Source organism: Prionailurus viverrinus, chromosome C1 (assembly GCF_022837055.1).
Source record: "Prionailurus viverrinus isolate Anna chromosome C1, UM_Priviv_1.0, whole genome shotgun sequence".
Taxonomy (NCBI): Eukaryota; Metazoa; Chordata; class Mammalia; order Carnivora; family Felidae; genus Prionailurus; species Prionailurus viverrinus.
In genome coordinates, this window is record NC_062568.1 from 49205142 (window position 1) to 49230217 (window position 25076).

At 36.6% G+C, this 25076-nt stretch overlaps 1 protein-coding gene across 2 annotated transcripts in view; it reads left to right on the forward strand.

Moving 5' to 3' along the window:
* Window positions 1-25076, forward strand: part of ZNF385B (zinc finger protein 385B) — a 413030-nt gene that overhangs the window by 47692 nt on the left and 340262 nt on the right. The window contains exon 1 of one of the 2 annotated variants that reach the window (XM_047869626.1): window positions 21388-24451. The exons of the other annotated variant lie outside the window; for it this stretch is intronic. The gene's annotated coding sequence lies outside the window, so the exon portion shown is untranslated. Of the gene's footprint in view, window positions 1-21387; window positions 24452-25076 lie in introns of those variants that run through there. 2 annotated transcript variants of the gene reach the window in all.

Sequence of the window (25076 nt, forward strand, 5' to 3'; positions counted from 1 at the left end):
TAAGGTGAATATCTTTGTACATAAATCTTTTACTACATTTCAGATTATTTTCTAGGCTAAAGTCTAAAGGAAAATGCTGAATCAAAGGATATGCACTGTTTTATGACTCTTGTTAGATATTGCCAAATTGCTTTTAAAAATGATTCTTTCAATTTATATGCCTACTGGGAAGTAAAGGCATGCCTCTCTCCTCAGATTCTTTTGATGGCTTTTGAAAAATGATTATTTTATAAAACAGTGTTTGCTAATTGGGCAGTTTAGTGTTATCTCATTTCTTTTTTTTCTTAAAGTTTATTTATTTTGAGAGAGAGCGTAAGTGGGGGAGGGGCAGAGAGAGAGAGGGAGAGAGAGACAGAGAGAGAGGGAGAGAGAGAGAGAGAGAGAGAGAGAGGATAGAGAGGATAGAGAGGATAGAGAGAATGAATCCCAAGCAGGCTCTGCACTTGTGCAGAGACTTGATGTGGGGCTCAAACTCACAAACCATGATCATGACCTGGACCTACGCCAAAGTCAGACACAACCGACTGAGCCACTCAGCCACCTCGTGTTATCTCATTTCTTAAACTAGTATTTGATTACTAGAGAAGTGAAAATCACTTTTTAATGTTTATGTTACTTATTTTTCTTATGAGTTTTCCCTATGTCGTTTGCCCATTTTCCATACCCTTCATTAGATTTTCAGTTTTTTGATGACTTGTATAATTTATCATAGTAATATTATATTTGTCTCTTATATTTGCTGCAATAATTTTTCTACTTTGTTGCCTTTTACTTTTATGCTTTTATTGATTTAAAGTTTAAGATAATAAAATGGCAGTTGATAATTAATTGATGGCAGAATGCTGACTTAAAACAGACCCAAGTAGATATAAGAATTTGGCATATGTTCATGGTATTTAATTCACTAGGGACAAATATCCACATTTTGAGGGAAACAGTGTTAGAATTCTTTCTCATACCTCGTATCAAAATAAATTTCAAGCAGATTAAGGATTCAAATATTTAAAAAACAATCAAAACATAAGTGCATGAGAAAGTCTTTAAGTGGATAGTTGGTCTTACTAAGCATGGTAACAAAGGTAGAGACCATTGGGGTACACATTGAAAAAAATGACTAATTTGAAACCGTTCATCCAGCAAAAATGAACAAGATCACATACAAATATGGCAAGCAGGGAAAGTGATTTATAACATATATGGAAACTATTAATTTTGTAAATATTATATATCTCTTAGAAATGAAAAAAAAAATTTCCAAGTAGGAACTTGATCAAAGAACATGAAGGGATAACTTAGAAAAGAAGAAATACCAATGACTAATAACTGTTTTAAAAATCCAACCTCACTAGTTTTCAAAGAAAGCAAAACAAATGCATAGACATAATATTTGGAAATATAGTACATGAACAACCCTACTGAGCTAGAGTCACCCTTTAACTTTTTAAACTATTCAAACTAGAAGAAAAAAAATAAAGACTTCCAAAATCAGGTTTTGAGGCCATGTAGTTGAAAGAGAAAAGTTTTTGCTTGTATTTGTTTTTAAATCCAAAATGTTCCTTTTAATGGAGTAAGATATATTGTGGCCATTGACGATGATGATGACCATGTACATCAGTATCTATTGACATAGAAAGATCTGCTTAATATAGAATTGAATGCTTTAAGTTACATAGCAACTGTGCTTCCAGTTATAAAATAAAAAAGAAAAGCTCATATATATACATACCAGAAAATAAAGAAATTGCTCTAAAATGTAACAAAACTTTCCCTGGATGGTGAGGAAAATCAACAAACTTTCTTATTTTTTCATGCATTTTAAAATTTCCGAATGTCCCACATATTGTTTTTATAATGATAAAAATAAAGGTATTTACATTTTGAAAAAAATATTTTTAAATTTAGTCATTTTTCTCTATACTTAAAGTCCTTTCTCCATTAAATAAGTAGGTACTTTTTTAAAAGTTTTTTTTTTAATTCTTCCTGTTGGAACTTTATTTAATAGATGGTTTGAGGTAAGAATATAAATTCTCTTAAATAACCAACATTCCAAGTAGTGACCAAGTGTTGTAGTACAGTTTATTAGATACTTACTTATTGATTGCTGATGCTTTCCTTATCAAAGATCACTAACTTCCATTTCCTATTATCTGTTTAGCAAAAAATTCTCTTCCATTGGTTCACCTGTCTGTTGTGATATCATCTTACTCTATTAATTATTATTTGTTATACTATGTCTTATTACTGATAGGACAAATTCCCTCATTTTTTTCAGAACATTCTTAAAAATCTGTTTTTCCAGATGAATTTTAGAATCAGAGGCTTAACATTGATCTCCCCATGGTTCTTAATCAATGTATACTGAATAAACATCACATTGTTTTTTCTTAAAAATCCAGGCCATGAACTATGAATGGACTATAAATACTGTAGCATTCTTGTGAGTTCTTCAAGATATGATAGATCAGATGATAAAGCTTGTGCTGTAAGTGGCTTTAGAATTAGGTTTTCCTTAATCTCTGTGACAAATTTTTATTTTTCTCCATATCTTCCTTTAGTGATACATCCAGATGATATGATATAACTATGCCTTTAAAATTTTTTTTAATGTTTATTCATTTTTTGAGAGAGAGAGAGAGAGAGAGAGAGAGAGAGAGAGAGAGAGAGAATGAGTGAGGGGGGGGGGAGGGGCAGAGAGAGAGGGAGACACAAAATCAGAAACAGGTTCCAGGCTCTGAGCTATCAGCATAGAGCCCATTGCGAGGCTCGAACTCACGAACCATGAGATTATGAGCTGGCTGAAGTTGTACGTTTAACCAATTGAACCACCCAGGTGCCCCATCTATGCTTTTTAATCAGCTTCCAATTATAGCAGTCTGGGATATCATATGATTACAATTTTAACATTCTAAGTAAGATAAGACTAGATGATTAAACTCGTGCTTTGTGTATTGGTTTCTCTTGGGCCTTTTATGTATATGTTCTTATGTTGGCCACATTTCATATGATACAGACTGCCACTTTAGATGACTCTGGTTAAGTGTGATGTTACTATGTCCGCACATGAACAAAAAGACATACAATTTGAATAAACTACAAATGGAGTGGGGATACCTCAATGGCAAGAAATACAATGATAGGAAAGAGAGTTTTTCTGAAATCTTGGGTTCTCTTCCTGAGACAAAGTTTCTGTTATGTGTCTTCCCCATACCTGAGTCTTAGACTTTGTAACTGAATCAGTGCTTATCCTGGAATTTAGATGATGGGAATGCAGAGTAATGGGCCAGTGAACTCATAGACACAGAATGACTTGTTTTTCCACCCTTGAGCTTTTTTACCTTTTTTTTTTATTAAAAAAATTTTTTTAACATTTATTTTTGAGACAGAGAGACACAGGAGGGGCAGAGAGAGAAGGAGACACAGAATCCTAAGCAGGCTTCAGCCTCTAAGCGGTCAGCATAGAGCCTGACATGGGGCTTGAACCCACCGACCGTGAGATCATGACCTGAGCTGAAGTCAGGCACTTAGCCGACTGAGCCACCCAGGCACCCCAGAGATTTTTTACCTTTTGATAATTCAAAGGCATTAATCATAACTTGAAAATTATTAACCTGATTCAAAATCATCAACCCTGAATGTTTTCTGTATGAAAGAACAACTACCAAAGCTCAATAAAAAGGTGGTGAAAACATATTTTTCATATTTCGCCTGCTGTTATCTGTCCTGTGGCATATTTTGCCAGGTGAGGACAAGTATATGGCTGGTTTTTTCATAAATATTTTGTCACTAATTTTAGTATCCTGTTAATCACAATAGTGTTTTGGGATTCCTCTTACATTGTTCTGTATAAAACCGTAATATTATTGCCGTAGTAGAAAACGTTTATTTTGTTAAATCTCTAAAGGGAGGCAGGACCCATCAAAGTTAAGGACCTAGACTCAGAGCAACAGATGCTCCTCTAAAGCAATGCATTTCTTAAAGAAGGACTTTGATGAAATATATGTAAATCACCTCTTTTGTTATTTATTTTTGAAACATTCTCTGTTATGCCATATTTTATTTGTTTTTATATTTTTATTATGAGATACTTTAAGTGTAGAGACAAGTATACAAACTAGCATAGCACCATGCACCTGTCACCCAGTTTTATTAAATGTCAACATGTTTGCCTTAGCTATGTTTTTTTTTTTTTTTAATTTTAAAGCCAGGACTACATTACAGATACAGTCCTTTGTGTCTTGCCGTATCCCTTTCTCTCTGTGGCAACCATGCCTTGGAATTTACTGTTTATCATCTGCATTCATGACTATGTACTTTACTCTGTACTCATGTATCATTGAAAAATATGATATTTTTTCATGTTAACTTTATAGAAATGGGAGCCAACTGCATCATTTTTTAACTTATTTTTTTAATATGATGCAATCGTTGAGGATTTATCTTTTATGAAGCTAGCCATTCCAATTTATTCATATCAACTGCTGAATAGCATTCCATCTTATGTCTGTTCCAAATTTATATGGTTTTTCACTTATGGACATTTTCATATTATAAAATATACATAGTGTTTACTATTATAAATATGGTTGAAATGAGCCTTTCTCTGCTAATCTCCTTGGCAAATCTTTTCTCTACTGTGTATGTGTAGAAATGAAACTGCCACAGCATAGAGAAGACACATTTTCCATTGAAGTAAATACTAGCAATTGCCCCTGAAAGGATTTGCACCAGCTTATAAGCCCTCCAAACATCATAGATTGCCATGCTCCACATCCTCATAGAGTTCATTGTTGTCACACTTTTAACTCTTTGTCATTCTGTATATCCTATGAAATGGTATGTAGCAAATTTGCATTTCCCTGATTACTAACAACACCGAACGTCTTTTCATATGTCATATGTTTAGAGACAATAATGACATGTGGCTCAGAGCCAGATATGATAATAATGTATGGATGTTGGAGCCAGATAACTTGGGTTTGATTCCTGAGTCTTCTGGGTGACCTTGGGCTTGTCACCAATTAGTGGCTCATTGGCAAAATGGGGATAATAATCACACCTACCTCATGGGATTGCTCTTGAGTATGTGAGAATCTCCTAGAGCTGTGTCCAGCCTTTACTAAGATGATGATGTTGTCATCAGCAACATATCACCAAAACATGATAAGTGAGTTTCAAAAGATTCAACTACGTACCTTAAATTTTTGAAAGGTTAATGGCTCTAATCTGGAAAGGTTGGGATGGAAAAATTCTGAAACTTGGAAGCCCTGGCCTTCTCATCCCCATCTCCCTGATTCGCCCACGTTCTTCTCTTCCTATTCAGAAGATAACACTAGCTCAGGGCCCACGCAGAGGATGAGGATCCAATTACCAAGTATGTAACATCTTTTTTTTTTTTTTTAATTAAAGGGTATGTTATTGTGGAGTTTTATTGAATTATGCATTTCACTCACACAAGCTTGTTTATCATTTTGCCCATTTTGTATTGCATTATTTGCTATTTATTATTATTTAGTAGGAGTTTCATATATATTTTGGGCACTAATCCTGACAGAATTTTTTGCAATCTTTGGCTTGTCCTTTAACTTTGTTACTGCATAAGTTTGCACAGAATTTTAAAAATTTAGTGTGGTCAAGTTTAACAACCATTTCCTTAATGGTTTGTCATTTTATATCTGACTTAAGATTCCCTCCCCACCCAAACCAAGCTATTAAAGACACTCTTCTATTTTTTTTCCTTCTAAATGTTACAAAATTTTTGTGATTTATAAGCAAAATTCTCTTTGGAATTTATTTTTGTTTCCAGCAAGCACTATTTACTGTCTAGTTCCAGTGACCATTTTGTCTCTCCATGATCTAAAATGATACTATCATCATTACTGTGCCTTCCTGATAGTAGGAGGAGGGTGGGGGCAGGAAGAGGAGTAGGGGGAACAGCAGTATCTCGCAGGTCTCACTGAATGTCAGGCACCATTCTATGTGCTTTACATATATTGACTCACTGGCTCCTGAACCATGCCCTATGCAGTAGGTACTGTCAGTGTCTCCATTTTATCAATAAGGAAACAGGCACAGACAGGTCAAGTGCCTGGCTACACAAATGTGTAGAGATGATTCAAACTCAGACTATGAGACTGAATTTAAAACTCAGTTAGCATGGCTCCAGAGTCCACATTTAAAATCCCTCTATTACCCAGCCTCCAAAAAATCTTTCTGCCTAGCAAAACAAGTTCCCTCTTGTCATTGTTCTTCTTAAAAAATAAACAAGCAAAATAATCTTGGCTAACTTTGGCTACTTTCTCTATTTCATTTGTTTTTATTTTCTCCCTCTGTTATCAGAAGGTGGTATATAAATATACTTCTAGATAGAAATTCTAATATTCAGTTTCTTGTTTTAGGATGATAAAGTCTTACCCCTTCTAGAACTTACTCCAAATCTTCTAAGGGTTAGATATTGCCAAAATGATAGACTGGGGTGACTTTTGAATTGTTCTCATTTGTTATACCTTTGTTCTTTGTAAATTTTGTAACTTTTCTTGGAACTTATTCTGAAAGTTTTTTGCCTTAAGTCCATATTTACTAGTCTTGAGACTTTCAGTAGAGGAGACAGACCTAAAAAATAAATAATTACAGTACAATTTGTTAAATTACAGAATAGAATTATGAAAGCTTAGCCCAAGAAATGCCTACTCTGTCCAGGAGTTTCATGAGTGATGTCTTGGTATTGCTGTAGTAAAACAACCAGAATTATACTGGCTTGAAATCATTTTATTATCATTTCAAGCCACTATACTATTATTTTATTATCTCTTATTTTCTCTGAGCTGACCAAGCTCAGCTGGATACTTGGTGATGCCTAAGGCTGCAGTTATCTAGGGCTTGACTGGGCTGGACCATTCAAGATGGCTCATTGACATGGTTGAGTGTTGGCACTGGCATCAGCTGGGAACTAAGCTAGGACTGTCAACCATTGTGCCTGGTTCCCCTGTATGTAATATCTCAATGTGGCATGGGCTTCTCATAGCATGGTGGCTATGTTCCAAGAGCAGGAAGTAAAGGTCTGGGTTTGAGAGTTCCAGAATGTACTTATACCACTTTCTGTGGTCCAAGCTAGTCCCAAGGTCAGCACAGATTCAATGGGGGGTGGGGGGGGGGTGGGAGGGGGCCACTGAATTGCTCACCCTTAGTGTGAGGAATTGCATAAGCATATAGGGCCAGAGGAATTGCTGGAGGCCCCCAACTGGACTATGAACCAGAGAGGGCATCACTCAAGAAAGGAAATTTATGCTGAACTTTGAAGGATGGGGAAACTTTTATTAGAGAAAATTCTGAGAAGAAGATTCAGAAAGAGGGCAATAATAGAAACATGAAAGAGCATAATATGCTTGGGTAAAAGTTTTGTGTTAGGGAGTTATAAGGGTTAAAATTGATAAGATGTGTGAGAAGTAATAGAAAAATCATAGCTAAAGTTCATCAAATGCTCACTGTGGCCAGTCATATTTTGAGGCTTTTTGAATGAATTATTTATTTTATCCTCATAACAACCCTATGAAGTAGGGACTACATTAGTAGTCTCAAGTTTCTAGACAAAGAAACAGGTGTAAATAGGTTAAATAGCTTGCACGTAGTCATACCTTGTAAACATCAGAGCTAAATTTGAACACAGGTAATGCCTTTAGAGACTACCTTGTCAACCAGTGCACCATCTATCTTCCACAGATTATAAAAACATGTTATGTCATATTATATGCTGCCTCCCATAAATTGTATGTCATGTTAAGGAAAGTGGGCTCTAAGTAAGAAACTGGAGTTACTGCACTGGTATTCAAGTTGCTGTATTTGTAACTAGATTTTTTAGGACCAGTTGAATTGAGTCCTTCAGATATTGAGAGTGACCATGTGGTTTCAGGAGGTCTAGGTCAAGCAAAGAGGTGTTCACTCATTGTAGGTATACCTTCTGGTAATACTAAAGGGAGTCTTGATATGAAAGTTCAGCCTAACAAAGGTGATGGTGACAAACTTGGGCATCAGATACCCTCTCTGGAATTCTTTAAAGGAATACACAGAGAGAAGGAATCCAGTGGTAACAGACAGAGACCGAATGACCATAAAACAGAGATGGCAATAAGCAGAATAGGGACAGGCAGACTCATGTTGGTAACCTAATTGCTAGATCTTCTTTGAATCCCGAATGACCTTCCATCTTGAATTCATTTGTCTCTTCTAGCCTGAGCTGAATGGTTCTTGGGTTTCTATGCGGTTTGTGGAAACACCTATATATATATTTTTATTTCTAAATACAGCCTATAGCTAACCCCTATTATGTGCCATAACCTGAGTGAACCTCTGTTCTTATAGTCAGAAGAATGCAACTAACATAGATGTTTAGTTTTTATCAGATGCTCTGTTACTGGTTTATATTTTTAAATATAATAATTATCAAGTTAGCTAACATACAGTGTATACAGTGTGCTCTTGGCCTTGGGAGTAGATTCACATGATTCATCGCTTAACATACAACACCCAGTGCTCATCCCAACAAGTAAGTGTCCTCCTCAATGCCCATCACCCATTCCACCCCCCCCACCATGAACCCTCAGTTTGTTCTCTGTATTTAAGAGTCTCTTATGGTTTGCCTCCCTCTCTGTTTGAAACTGTTTTTTCCCCTTCCCTTCTCCAGTGGTCTTCTGTTGAATTTCTCAAATACCACATATGAGTGAAAACATATGGTGTCTGTCTTTCTCTGCCTGACTTATTTCACTTAGCATAATACCCTCCAGTTCCAGCCACATTGTTGGAAATGGCAAAATATCATTCTTTCTTGTTGCTAAGTAGTATTCCTTTTATATATAAACCACATCTTCTTTATCCATTTATCAGTTGATGGACATTTGGGATCTTTCCATAATTTGGCTACTGTTGATAGTGCTGCTATAAACTTTGGGGTACATGTGCCACTATGAATCAGCACTCCTGTATCCTTTGGATAAATTCCTAGTGGTGCTATTGCTGGGTTGTAGGGTAATTCTATTTTTAATTTTTTGAGGAACCTCCACACTGTTTTTCCAGAGTGGCTGCACCAGTTTGCATTCCCACCAACAGTGCAAGAAGGTTCCTGTTTCTCCACATCCTTGCCAACATCTGTTGTTTCCTGAATTGTTCATTTTAGCCATTCTGATAGGTGTGAGGTGGTATCTCAACATGGTTTTGATTTGTATTTCCTTGATGATGAGTGATGTTGAACATCTTTTCATGTGTCTTTTGGCCATCTGGATGTCTTCTTTGGAAAAGTGTCTCTTCATGTCTTCTTCCCATTTCGTCACTGGATTATTTGGTTCTTGGGTGTTGAGTTCGGTGAGTTCTTTATGGATTTTGGATACTAACACTTTATCTGATATGTCATTTGCAAATATCTTCTCCCATTCTGTCAGTTGCCTTCTAGTTTTGTTGGTTGTTTCCATTGCATTGCAGAAGCTTTTAGTTTTGATGAGGTACCAATAGTTCATTTTTGCTTTTATTTCCCTTGTCTTTAGAGACATGTTGAGTAAAAAGTTACTGAAGCTGATGTCAAAGAGTTTGTTGCTTGTTTTCTCCTCTAGGGTTTTGATGGTTTCCTATCTCACATTTAGGTCTTTCATCCATTTTGAGTTTATTTTTGTGTATGGTGCAAGAAAGTGGTCCAGTTTCATTTGTCTGCATGTTGCTGTCCAGTTTTCCAAGCACCATTTGCTAAAGAGACTTTTTTCCATTGTATACTCTTTCCTCCTTTGTCAAAGGTTAGTTGGCCATACATTTATGGGTCCAATTTTGGAGTCTCTGTTCTATTCCATTGGTCTATGTGTCTGTTTTTGTGCCAATATCATACTCTCATGATGATTACAACTTTGTAATAGAGGCTAAAGTCCAGGATTGTGATGCCTCCCACTTTGGTTTTCTTCTTCAACATTACTTTGGCCATTCAGGTCTTTTGTGGTCCATACAAATTTGGGATTGTTTGTTCTAGCTCTGAGAAGAATGCTGGTGCAATTTGGATTGGGATTGCATCAAACATGTAGATTGCTTTGGGTAGTATTGACATTTTAACAATATTTGTTCTTCCCATCCATGAGCATGGAATGTTTTTCCACTTCTTTGTGTCTTCTTCAATTTATTTCTTAAGTTTTCTATAGTTTTCAGCATACAGATCTTTTACATCTTCGGTTAGGTATTTTTTGCAGATAGATATTGACACTGTTTACATTAGAACTATCCCTCTTTTACAGGATCTAGCCCAGGGCCTTGCACTTAGTAAATGCTAGAAAGTTGATATTTGCTGATCAATTTTTCTATCCACTGGGACTTTGAATATATATAGTGGTTAGGACCCAATGATGATAATATATAAAATATCATGTAGTTCATAAAGCTCATTTTGTAAGATTTATGCTTCTACCTCTGAAATCTTCCATTTGTTAGGACAAAGAATTTTCTAAACATTATTTGAGTATAAAATAATTTCATATAAACAGCTGATGTTTACATTAAGATTTTTTTTAGATTTAGAGAGGTCTTTATTAAAATATCAGGCAGACACATACATGTGCTAGTAAAAATATTCTCTATCAGTTGCCATGGATGGGAAGAACAGACACCTTAAAACCACATTGATACTATGTTGATTATTTTTTCTATTTTTTGTTAAGATGAAACATAATTTTGGAAATGTTCATATTTACTAAATATGTATTACCTTAGCAGATATATTTCCTGTGTCACAAAGATTAATCTTCTGAATCATTCATGGTGTAAGTCTTGATTAATAACACGGACTCTGGAGCCAGATGCCCTGAATTTAAATTCAAGCTAAATCATGCATGACTTTAGGCAAGTTACTTAAAGTCTGTGAGCCTGTTTCTTCACCTGTAATGTGCGGATGATGATAAACATCTCCCTTACAGGAGTATCCTAAAAATTGAATGAGTTAATACATGTAATGTATTTACAATAGTACCGATATCAATAATCAGTACAAAGTAAGGTTTAGCAATTGTGTTGTTGGTATTATTATTTAGTATTGGTTTCTAAGGTTTAAAAGGCATTTTCATTTTAGCTCTATCATACCAGTAGTTTTATCTTTCAGACCTTTTGGTTAGCAGTAAATGAAAGCAGAATAAAAACGTTCTAATAAGCAGCATAGTACTGTGAACCCTCAAACTGGCCTTTTTCCCTGGGGCCACTTACCTCACCTCCCAGAAACATTTCTCAGATTTGTAAGTTGTAAGCAGGGTTCTTTGAATCAATGTCATTCAGCTTCAAACTGGCTCTACCATTCCAAAGTATCAGAGGGTGACATGATGGCAAAATGCTTGTAGAAATACTTGAGGAATGATTTTGTGAGGTTTAATTTGTGCTAAAAATTCATCAACACATTTCCAGGAAGGCAAATCTTCCCAAGACATATGGAAACTCTTTAAGGTTGGTTTCATGATTCTGATTGAGACTGTTTTCATTTTATCATTAGGCACTTCAGAACAAGGAATGAAATGCAAAGTAAATTATTATCTGTCTGTTAAGGTATAGAAAGCAGAATGCCAATTTGAGAAGGGAAGGATTTTATGTAGTAAATTGAACTAGAGACATTAACAGAAGGGGCTTGGGGAGAGGTAAAGTTAAGGAATGTAGAAACAAAATAGATGATTTAATATGATGAATTACATAAAGGATCATTCCCAACAGAATGCATAAGGAAGAGTGTGAAGAGAGCTGCATTATTTAAAGACTGGAATAAACAGTGCATATTTGGAGGGTCTTAGAGTATATAAAGAGATCTGCTTAGCATGGCAGCCAGCTGCTCACCTCTCATGATGGAAAAGAAGAAATGTGCTTAAGCTGAAGTGTAAGGGATTTGGGTTCGACTTTCTCAACAATAAAGATAGTTAAACATTGATCTGAATTGTGTTATCTCAACCTTGGTAATACTGAAAAATGGCTTAACTGCTAATCAGCCTGAGAAGTTCCTGTGCAAAGACAGTTATGGATCCATGACCTCTTATTGACAACAATTTGCTTTGCTTTGTGTTTTGGTATTTCAGAGACATTTCTTACTTGAAAGTATAAAATTTTCTCTTGGACTCTTTCCCTAGCCACCTTTTTCCCTTTGTTCCCTTCCTATTCTATAATTTTATGTATCACACTTTTCATGTCTCAGTTCTTCTATAGTGCTGTGATTTTGTTGGGGATGCATTAGAAAAATTCCTTTCAAATAAATGATAAACCTACCACTTAAACATATTCTAGGAGTGGGATGTGTAATTGAGTCATTTTTTTTTAAATTCCACAAATTGTTATATGTTAGGCAGTGTGGTAAGCCCTGGAGATTCAAAGTTGAATAAGGCATAATTTTCTTTTGGAATTTACTGTGTAGTGGGTTAAAGATAGATACGACTGCAATTTATTTATTTTTATTTTTTAAAGTTTATTTATTTATTTTGAGAGAGAGAGAGCGAGTGAGCAAGCAAACAGGGGAGAGGCAGAGAGAGAGAGAGAGAGAGAGAGAGACCCAAGCAGTCCCTGAACTGTCAGCAAGGAGCCCGCCTGATGTGGGGCTCAATCCCACAAACCGGGAGATGTGACCAGAGCCACAACTAAGGGTTAGACGCTTAACAAACTGAGCCACCCAGACACCCCCGTAGGACTACAATTTAAATGCAAGAAGTGATAGAATAGAAATGAATCACAACATCATAGCACAGAGAAGGGGGTTAAGAACTTTGTCTTGGAAGGTTATGTCTATGAACAAATATCTCCACAACTTACCTTGCAAGGAGCAGATTCCTAGGTGAGGGGAAGTTACTGGGGGGATCTCTCCCTGGGAAATGCTTTAGACCAACAGTGATCCACCTGGCTTAGATGGTCGCTCCTTGGGAAGGCCTCTGTTGGCAGCTGTTTCGTAGCAAAGCTCCATACCATGAGGGAGAAAACCCAGATTTTGGTAGACAAGTACCTGTGACTGCTATATCACTTCTGATGATATTTTGAGATCAAATTAGGTAATAAAGGCTTAAGTATCTAGCAAGAAATAGGCACTTAAGGAATGTGTATTTAAAAGAAAGGGAGGGTTTCTTATGTCAGTGGCATGGGAGAATATATAGGAGGCACATTTCTGGATTAAAACAGGTTTGGGAGATATAATAAGCAAATGTAATGTGTAGACTGAATTTGGGTCCTAATATGAACATACCAATTCTAAAATGACTATTTCAAAGCAGTTTGGAAATTTTTATTATGAACTGGGTAATAGATGAAATCAAGGAACAATTGGCAATTTTGTTGTGGTAGAAATTACATATTAGTTATGTAAGAAAATGACCATCCTTCTAGAGATGTGGGCTGAAGTGTGCCTGAAGTCCGAGATGTGCTTGACGGTCTTCTCATAGTAATAAAGGGAAGATGATGTAAATGTGGTAAGTTCTTGATATTGTTAAATCTGGATGATGGATATGTGGAGGCTCAGTGACCTATTCTCACTGTTTTTGCATGTGTTTGATGCCCTCCCTCCCCTAATGCATGTTCCCTCCCTCCCCCAGTGAGCTATTCATGACTGCATTGGTGGCTTAGACATACAATGGTTGGTACATGCAGGATTTAAGTGCAAAGAAGACAATAACATGCACCTGCAATGTTGAGCTAAAAAATGTACATATGGTATATTTTTTTAATTTTACATATGAATTTAGGTATAACCCTTCAATGTGCATTTCCCAAAGCTAATTTTGTTTTAAAAGCAGACGACCACACTCAGAGTTCATTGGCAAGTATGAATACTTTCGGTGAGGTATGCTTTGTAATTGACCAAGAGGTCAATATGATCGTAGTTGATTTTTTTTTTTTTCAACGTGTATTTATTTTTGGGACAGAGAGAGACAGAGCATGAACGGGGGAGGGGCAGAGAGAGAGGGAGACACAGAATCGGAAACAGGCTCCAGGCTCTGAGCCATCAGCCCAGAGCCCGACGCAGGGCTCGAACTCACGGACAGCGAGATTGTGACCTGGCTGAAGTCGGACGCTTAACCGACTGCGCCACCCAGGCGCCCCGATTGTAGTTGATTTTTAATGCAGTGTCACAAGTCTCTTGGTTATTCCTGTTGCTTTATCATTTGCTAAATCACATTCAAAAAGTTATGTAGTATAATATTCTTTCTTTAATGAGGTTTATGTCTAAAAAGTTTTAAGGGAAAAAGTGATTAATGTTAGTATTTTATTTTCCCTCAACATAAAATACAGGTCCATTTCCTCTCAAACTTAGATTATATAAAAGCTTTGAAGATGAATTTTCAGAAATGAGTTTCTATCTGAAGATATGTTACTATATTGAATAATCAGAATTGGAATTAAAAGTCACTTGAGATTAACAGGTTGCTTTTTTTTTTTTTTCCAAAATGTTTTATCTACTTTCAGAGTTTTAGCTCTTCGATGTCAGATTAAAATTCTGAAGCATGTTCGATTCACCTCAGAATTGAATGTCAAACCCAAAGACAGATATTTATAACTGAGTTCTGTTCAGGCAAAAAGTCAGTTTCCAGACTGCAGCTTGGATGATTCTAAAGCTCTCATTCACAGTCAAATGTTGCTATCATTTTAAACAAACAAGTTAAAGCTTAGGATTGGCTTTTTATCAAAACCAGCCGTTTTATTCCCTGTTTATTGTGCTTTAAATTTGCAGAGTGCTATGGGGTTTATATGTTGCATTCAAATAATTATTTCTTTCTCATAGCAACATTCTGGTATTGGTAGTATTATCTGCACTTGACTGATGAGAAAATTGAAGTTCTAAGAGGTAAAATGTTTTACCTAAATTCATCCACCTTGTTAGCAGATCAGCTAAGATTTCTATTCAGTCCTTCTGACTCCAATGTTTTCCATTATAAAACTTCTACATATAAGAAATGGCAAAAAGAAAAAATAACTTACATGCATTCTAGGGCTTTTTACAAATATTTCAAGATTTTAATCTATAGACTATTTGTTCTTACAAATGCCTAAAGGAGGAGAAGAGAATTAATATACCAATTTTCTATAGGTATTCATGTAAAGGAGCGCAACACTGACTAACAGAAATAGCCACCTTTTGGGAGAAGTAATTTTATGAGTGTTCCCTTTTAATACTGACACGTCAAATGAGCTTTTTTAAAATTGAGGTATCACTGAAAAATTGACATATAACATATTAGTTTCAGGTTTTCAACATAATGACTTGATATTTGTATATAATGTAAAATGATCATCACAATAAATCTGGTGTCCATCCATCACAATACATAGTGAATTTGTTTTGTGATTTAAGATTTGGTCTCTTAGAGATTTAAAATATGCAATGCAGTGTTATTAACTTTAGTAACCATGCTATATATTACATCCCTATGACCTATTTATTTTGTAACTGGAAGTTTGTACCTTTTGATGCTGGAAGGTAAGTGACATGGGCAAAGGGAGTCAAAAGGTATGCTTTTAAAACTAATCATTACTGAGTCTTTAAAGATGAGACAGGATGCCTATTTCATTATACTATTGCTGAATCTTACATGTGTGATAGTAATATTTGATAATCATTATATTATCTTAGCCAGCATAAGCAATTGCTCCAATATGATGACTGAGGAAAGTTATATGATGCAGGAACCACTGAGTGAAACAAAGAAGATGGATGAATGTATGTACAGGATATTACCATTATTTTATGAGATGGAGATAGATTTGGGGTACCTGGGTGGCTCAGTTGATTAAGCAGCTGACTCTTGATCTCGGCTCAGGTCTTGATCTCAGGGTCATGAGTTCAGGCCCCACATTGGGTTCCATGTTGGGCATGAGGCATAGTTAATAAAAGGGGAAAAAAAGGAGATGCATTTACTTATATTAAAAGTAGAATGGATAAACGATTAAATATAAGATATGAGTCTTATAGGGGAAGGTAGGGACAGGTAGATAAGCTAGAATTTCCTGAATATACCTTTGTGTGTGTGTGTGTGTGGATATGATTTTGGAACAATGTGAATATCCAATGTAATAATTATAAAACAAAATTAAGTGTAAAAAGCAAACCCTAAAAGTCAAAAGCAAAGTGAAACAAGTAACCTGTGTAGCAAATTGGTGGCATAACCCGCATAGAAAAGAACTTCTTAAAACTTAAAACCGCAGTAATTTGAGTATACAAACCTAGGGATATATACCCTGAGAACAAAAGAAATGCAAGGAGAATTTAAATTATTTACTCTCTAGTGTATTGTTGGGGGTAGTAATTATATTACAATCCTGAGACTAGTACTGTGAGATAAAACAGATGAGTTATTATGTTGGGGTCCTTGAAAAGTGGAATTTGGACATTGAAGGAAGAAGATGACGATGAAGATCAGTAAAGATGAGTGGGTTAATAGAAACCTTGTACTATTGACTTTGAATGACAATATCAGTAAGAACCTGTGATGCGTGGGTTTTTTTTTTTTTTAGTATTTACTCCCTCTGTTCACTGAAAAGGCTTTGAAGCAATGATTAATTGCATAACAATGAGCAGCCCAAGCCACCAGACTGTGATACCTAAGTGCCATTTCTTCCTGAAAGGAACTAGGGCCCTTGGAGAAATAGTTGATTCTCCAACCTAAGTCTTGGACAGGAAATAAAAGATTAGGTGGAAAGCAAGAAAGCTATAAAGACTATTAGGTTTTCATCAAAAGGAGTTAGGAGTCAACTTGAATAAGCTCTTATTAAGCAAAAATAGAATAATTTAATCATCATTAGAATAATATCAATAATAGATTGGAACATACCAGATATGTTAAATACACCAGTTTATAATGATACTTTAAAAGAAAAGGCCCCTCAGTGGCTACCTGTGTAGAATGCTAGCAGACAAACTCAGTGTTTTGGAAACAAAGCAAAGAAATGCAGCGATTTTCCTGCCTTTTCAGGAAATCAGGAATTGATAATCAAGGCTTGATGAGAGAGTTTTCTTCTTGTGGGACTCTACTAGCTGATAAATGAAGAATGAATGATAGAACATTTCTACTTTGCAGCAATGGATTCAGGTAATGCCCACCGAGCAGCTGCCGATGTCACAAAAAGTGAGACAAGAAGCATCAGGTGCTTCTTAATGGAGGTCCACAGTATCACCTGTGAATTACTTGTGACGAAGAGTCGAACTCTATTTGGTCAGGCCTCTACGTAGATGATTCCCAGTTTTCAGAGGAAAAGAAAACCAGGGGTACCTGGGTGGCTTAGTCAGTTGAGCATCTGACCCTTGGTTTCAGCTCAGGTCATGATCACATAGTTTCATGAGTTCAAGTCCTGCTTCTGGCTCTGTGCTGGCAACGGGGAGGCTCCGTCAGAGTTTTTCTCCTTGTCTCTCTGCCCCTCCCTGCTCACACTGTCTCTGTCTCTCTACAAAACTAAATAAATACTTTGTAGCAACGTGGATGGAACTGGAGAGTGTGATGCTAAGTGAAATAAGCCATACAGAGAAAGACAGATACCATATGTTTTCACTCTTATGTGGATCCTGAGAAACTTAACAGAAACCCATGGGGGAGGGGAAGGAAAAAAAAAAAAAAAGAGGTTAGAGTGGGAGAGAGCCAAAGCATAAGAGACTCTTAAAAACTGAGAACAAACTGAGGGTTGATGGGGGGTGGGTGATGGGTATTGAGGAGGGCACCTTTTGGGATGAGCACTGGGTGTTGTATGGAAACCAATTTGACAATAAACTTCATATATTGAAAAAAAAAACTAAATAAATAAACTTAAAAAAAAAAGAAAAGAAAACCAGAAGAATGCATTGAAAGATACCACGGAGATGCATGAGGACACCTCTAAAGCATAAACAACCTGGTTTTCTCAACAAATCCATTGCAAAAAGAAAAAAAAAGAAAGGGGAATTATAGACTAAAACAGTCTTTTAAAAAAAATGTTTGCTTATTTTGAGAGAGATGGAGAGCATGTGTTTGCAGGACAGGGACAGAGAGAGAGGGACAGAGAGAATCCCAAGCAGACTCCGTGCTTAGTGTGGAGCCTGGCATGGGGCTTGATCCAATGACTGTGAGATTATGACCTGAGCTGATGTTAGGAGTCAATGCTCAAATGACTAAGCCACGCAGGCACCCCTAGACTAAAATAGTCTTGAAAGACATATCAACCAATTACAGCGTATGGATCTTATTCAGATCCTAATTCAATAAATTGTTAGGAAAAGGAAAACCATGCATACAACAGTGGAGGAAATTTGAACACTGACTAGATATGTGATGATATTAAGGAATTATTATTAACTCTAAAAGTGTGGTACCAGTGCTGTGGTTATGTGGGAATTTTTTGGTCCTCATTTGTGAGAGACATACTGAAATATTTATGGATGAAATGATATTATTTCTGGGATTTGCTTAACTGATCTGAGGCGAAGGAGAAGTAGCAGTGAGTACAGCTGAGACACAAGATGGTATCAAACCCGGGACGAGCTATATACTATTCTATTTTGTTTATGCTTTAAATGTTTCATAACAAAAAAAAGGAACTTTCACTTCAGATCAATCTCAGAGAGCATATTATGGAGGAAAGTAGTCATTTATGTGAAACAATTATTATAGTAAGAAAGGCTTCAGGTTAGGTTTTTCACCCATTCCCCAAAGTACATTCCAAATGAGATGCAGTTAACATTTGTTACATATGAAGTTATGTGCCAGACCGTTGTTCTAGTCACTTTACAGGTGTTATCTTCAAATTTGCTAGAATTTTATAAAGAAATTCTACTGTCTTCACTTTTCAGATCATGCTGGGAGATTAAATATCTTAAAGCAAGACAGAGCTAGCAGAGGACAAAGGCAGGCATTCTATTTGGCTTTTATTGCTGGCATGCTCCCGTACTCTCTTCAGTCTGAACAGTTAACAGGAGCAGAGATTTTGAGTGACAGAGTCTGCTGGTATATATATACTTTTCCATTTTCTTGATCAGCATTCTTTGCCCAAATTCAAGCCTTTTGAGGGAGATTATAATTTGCATGTTGACTAAATAGAGACTCCAAAACTCGTCAGCCTGGTCCAAGGCAGTACTAGCCTCTCTGAATCTTTAATGAGGCAAGCTGTTCCCCATCCCCACAAGATGGGGGGAGGGGAGCAGTTGTGTTATAATATTCTTCTTAATCAATTGTTCCAAGGAGGTTTTCCTGGGTGTAGTGTATTTGCATGGTGTGCTGCTGGTAGGAAGAGGAAGGATGGTGTCTTCTAAAGTGAGCCAGTCTCCTTATCATGCATATGTACAAAGGAGGGGAGAGCTCACGACAGGCAAATAAGAAATGGTGCTTTCGGTACTAAGAAATGAAAACAACCCTTGGATGAACTCTGATGTTCTCCACCCCACACCCTCCCCCCCACACCCAGGAGGATAACATCCTCCTGTAAGATCCAGGGGAGCTTATAAAATCTTTTAGAACATTTGCTTAAGTAATCTTCAGGCAAGTAAATTAAAAACCTCAAGTCAGTAAAATCATTTGTAAATGACCCACTCCGTTTCTTGAAGCAATTATAATTTGTGATAACTGAAGCTTTATTGCTAAAGTAGCAGCCCAGGAGGTTGACTGCAATATGTGCTTCCAGACGTTTGATGACTGACTCTAAACACACAAAACTGTAGGGATTTGGGAAGGCTGATTGAACCAGTCATCTTTTATCTCCCACTTCACTGAAATGGAGGCAACTTGGACACTGTTCATGAAATTAATAATACATATAAAACATAATAAAACAGCCCTTTCAGGAAGGTTAAAAACATTAGAAATGCCAATTCCTAGTTAGCCAGTGATTATTAGATATTGGCTTCAAATTTCCCCAAGATTAGAATGAGTATGTGTTCTTCAAACTTAAAATTAGTTACTTCTCCCCTTTTCCATGGGTGGATTTTCCTATACCCCCAGCAAGAATAACTAATAACTTCATAGTTTCTATCTCATGGAGGAAAGAGAGAAATAAATCAGCATGGTCTATAGCAGTCCAGTTTTTAGTTTAAATCTAAAAATTATTATACCCAGACATGCTTCTTACTATGTAGTTGTTGAACAGCTTCCCAATATATGGAAGGTCATAGAGATTCTCAGTTAAACTAGGGATTACTTTATACTTCAAAATATGGTTACTTTTATCAAGAAGTTGATGTTACCTCTCTGATAAAATTTATAAAATTTGTGTGTCACTGATTAAACTCTGCCAAGCCAAGTCACTAACCACTGTTTTTTTTTAAATTTTGAAATATTGTGTAATAACAACACAAATTAGCATTTAAAAAAAAAAAAGTTGACTGACTCAGAGAATATAAAAAATGTGAAAGAATGAAAATGGGGATTTTTCTTCTAGACCTTGCAATACATCTAGACTTTATATTATTTACACTTTATGATCTTGAGGGAGAAGCTGTAGCTATCTCTTTGTATGAAATTTATAGCCACACAATATAAGAATAATTTATATAAGATTTAACACATAGCGTAGTGTCACCATAGATGATGAAGATGGCACTGACACCCTGTGAAACTCACCACCACAGTTAACCAGACATTCTCATCTACCCCCACTTCCCTTTTGCCTTCAGGAGCTGATCTCACCTCCCACATGGTGAAATTGATGGAAACCAACTGGGGTGGGTTCCCTCTTTGCCTCCCACTTCCCCCAGCAGTTCTCTGGATCCATATCTTCCTTCTAAGGCTTTTTCTTCCCTCTGAAGCTTCCCTGGCCACTATATTCTACACTCTGTCCCTAAATCCTTCTTCTGGGATTCACCGCCATTGGAGCCCCTCTCTTACGTTGTTGCCTTTTTGTGTTGTATCTTCAAAGTATCTTCTCTCTAGAAAACATTTGCGATTGTCCTAAATACCCTCTTCCTTTGTTAGCCAGACTCTTTGGATGTAAGATTTATAACTATTCTCTTATTCCTTACTCTCTCATTTTCTTTAATGTTTATTTATTTTTGAGAGAAAGAGAGCGAGAAAGTGAGAGTAGGGGAGGGGTAGAGAGAAAGGGAAACATAGAATCTAATGCAGGCTCCAGGCTCTGAGCTGTCAGCACAGTCCCCCATGTGGGGCTTGAACTCACAGACTGTGAGATATAACCCGGGCTCAAGTCAGACACTTAATCAACTGAGCCACCCAGGCATCCCTCCCCCTTAGTCTCTCATTTTAAACCTCCCTCCACACATAGTCTCCCCATTACATGTCATTATGACCAAGTTCTGTTGGGGCTGATGACACCCCTGCATGTATCTTCAACTCTCACTTCTCTCTCTGTTTTAGGTCCAGCTTCCTCCCCTTTACAATCGGATTCTGCCCAGAAGTGTTGCCATCTCATCCAAGATGACTCTTGAGGTCCTGTTGATCCCTCTTTTCTTATTCTGATTGCAGGTTCAGTGCAACTTGGCCTATATCAGGGACATTGGTTTTTATTTCCTCAATAAGATTTTAAATTTCTCAAGACCATATCTTACACTTCTTTCCCCTACCCCTGCTCCCAACAAGATCTAGAGAAATTAATAATAATAATTTAATAATTATTGTTAAATATTAGAAGTCTGTACATGTGTTTTGGGAGGAGAAAACTCACCTCAATGGTAAGTGAGTGATAGCATTTCAGAGCTATTGCCTTACAAAATTGTAACTATTTTTATTCTCTTCCGTAAGTGCTCACTGACCTTTATCATGGAGCATTTTTCAGATGATAGAGTTTCAGTATTTAAGTTTTAGGATATTCAGACACCTCCAGAAACTGAAAATCTGTTTACAAATCTAGCAATGACATAGATACATTATTAAGCCAAACAACACAGGATATATAAATAATACGTACACTATACACAGAAGAGTAAACAGAAGTGAAGATTGGGTTGACATCATGGTAAGGTGTCAAATATGGGATAATATGGAGTTAACCAGAGCAATTTCACCAGGGGAGTTGGATTTGAAGTAAGTTCTGGCTTAAAAATATAAAAATGTTAGACTGGCCCAGTAAGAACAGCTTGAGTTCAGGATTAGAGACAGAAGGCACAGAAAGGCAGAATGGGGATAAATCCAGCGATGTAGACTCAAACTAGAAAACGGGCTCAATCCAAGATTTTGTTCTTCCCTCATCAAATTATATTATTGTCATATCTATAAATGTATTATGTCATTTGCTCATATAATAGCTAACATTGACATAATGGTTACACTTCTCATTTTGAATTTTAAACTGCAAAATACAATCATTGCATGTGTAAAACATTACTTTCTTTCCACTTCCTGAATTGTTCTGCCTCACTTCTACTCCATTTCCGTTACCCTTTCCTTTCACCTGTGCACACCACTGACCTTTGTCCCAGCTGCCTGCCATGGCTCATTTAGATTCCTTTCTGTGATCTGGTGTCCCTGATACAAGGTACCACTCACCTAACAGATGCATCCCTTGCCTTTCTCATGCAGGTCATAGAGTACAGTGGAAAAGCCTGAATTTGGAGGTAGATCTGGGTTAAATTTTGATTTTTTCCCACTCACTCAACATGTGAGTTTGCAATTTTCTTATCATCTTGGACTTTTTCTTCTCATATGTAAAGAAAGGGGCATTAATTCTTACCTTGAAGGTTATTGAAGAGATTATGAGAAAATGTGTTTCAGATACATTCAGATACACCCAGTTTCTGCCAGAATGGGTGCCTCTCATCAGTGTTTCTCAGTGTGTGGTCCCTTGAACACCTGCATCAGAATCACTTAAAATGCAGATTCTCAGAGTTACCCTAGGCCTTATTTAATTCAAATTTATATGGGTCAGCCTGAGAATCTACATTTTAAGCAAATTTCCTGGATGAGTCTATGCACTTTGAGTTTGAAAATCCCTGTGATATGTATTTATCCTCCTCTTTTCTTCTTTTTCTTTCCCTCTTCTCATTCTCTCCCCCTCTCTGTCTCTTTTTCCCCCCTTGATCTCATTTAACAATACAGTGTGCTTGAAGTATGTCCCTTGTCAGGTTATTTTCACTTTTCAGAGTTTCATTTTTCTTTGATGTAAAAAGAAAATTGCCTACTTCTCCAGTCACTGCTTAGAATAAATTATTAAAATGGTATCAATCACTTAGAAAAGACACACACACAAATGGTAGCTGTAATAGAAATCATTAGAGTTATTGTAGGGGTTCCTGTTTATGCAGAACAAGATGCATTAACATTCGTGTGTGGCTTATAACAGAAGGTAATCCAGGGCTGGGACTAATGTGAAGTGAAGAAAGCACTTGCCTTGGGTACAGACTTAAGGCTTTAAAGGGATGCCCCAAATTTAGTAGTTAATATAAATAATATTTTAATATTTCAAAAAATATCAAAGTCAATTAAATCCACTCTGAACAAAATATCAAAATTTTAAATAAGGATAAGATCAATATTAAAATTTCTTTTTCATTTTGTGTCAGGTTCCACTATGGCCTACCATGGCACTGTTACTGCTCTAAAATATTGCATTAATTTATTCTTTATCTTAATTATTGAGATTTTTGGTGCCCCCTTAAATTACACATCTGTGGCAAATGCCTCACTTGCCTCACCATAGTCCTGGCTCTGGCATATTTCCATGCCTTGAATCATTTCAGTGTTTAATTAGCTAAGACAGAATGGTCTGTTTCCATTCCGTCCTTTTTTTTTTTTCCCCAGAATCGCCACTTAAGCTTTTAAGTGAATTTTTATAAATACTGTGTTTTTAATATAGATGGGAAATACCCACATCTTGAGAATGTCAGTGTGGATGTCAGTAGTTCAGATGAGTCTCAGAGAGAGATATCATTTTGCAAATGACAGTGTCACCTTAAGATTACATTACGTAGAAGAAACAATCTATAAATCTAGTGTTTGAGGCCCATTTCTGATTGTTTTCAATAGGAACTGGAAAACCAGGAGTCAACAAAAAAGGAAAAAAATGTTCAAGTAGATCAGAATCAGCCTGGCAAGAGAAGTGATCATGGAAGGAGATTTTTGTATAATTAAATGTCAGTTTGCATTTTGAAATATTGCCTGCTGCCTCCCACTCAATCACCAAATGAGATGAGAGGGAATATTCTCTATGCAAACCCGGAACTGACAGCAGCACTTGTTGGGTTCTCCGTGAAGGGTGAACTATAGATCAGAAGGATCAGAGCAGATCATTTTCTCAAGGCAATAAAATTTTGCTGAGAAATGAAGTTAGACATTATAATTTCCCCCTGTAAGAAAAGCAAGTAAATAGCAGACAAAAAGGAAGCCGTATAAACTTCTGGAATTTTAGAGTGGGGAGGAATTTTAGAGGTTATCCAGTTTATTCTCCTCTCTTTTTAGAAGAAGAATTTGATGCACAGGTAGATGGGTGGTTTCTTAAGGTCCCTCAATTATTGAGTGACGGACAGAGGTGCCAGTCTCTTCCACCTGATGCTGGGAGCATTTGTTAGGTTGAGAAGCAGGTGAGTGATACAGTGGGAGTAATACTGGTATCCTGTGCTGTGTAGGCAAATGGCTTAGAGTCTTTAGAGCTGATGTGGTGGGATTAGGAAGTGGAGATATATCCTTGGATAAATGCTCAGGACCAGCTGAACACATAAGTTTCTTAGCATTTTAAGAAACGCTTTACTTCCTTCTTTTCCATTCTACCACTTACATAAATGCAAATCTACTGAATCAGTGTGTACAGAGGTACAGCTGGGACATAGGAATTGTGGTAAAAGCTCCCTGGGTGTTTTTGATGTGTGTCCTCTGTTAAACACAGCTGCGTTAGAGGTTCATTACTTTCTGACAAAGAGGTCTGTATCCGTCAATAGGAACTTAATGTGAGATAATTCAGAGATAGGTTCAGAACGAAGCATAGGAGACCTACAAAAGCAATTTCTGAGAAAGGAAAAGGGGAATTCTTGCAAAGCAAATCTTGTCTCTCTTCAGTTTTGTCCAGTTCATGGAAGAATGAGACAAGCTTAGATCCAGAGTTAACAACCTTACACAGGGAATTTTCTTTCCTTCTCTCCTCATAACTGGACTAAGCTCTTGAATGCTCCTCTTGGAGCTACTCGAGAATCTTTTATGAGACTGTTGTCA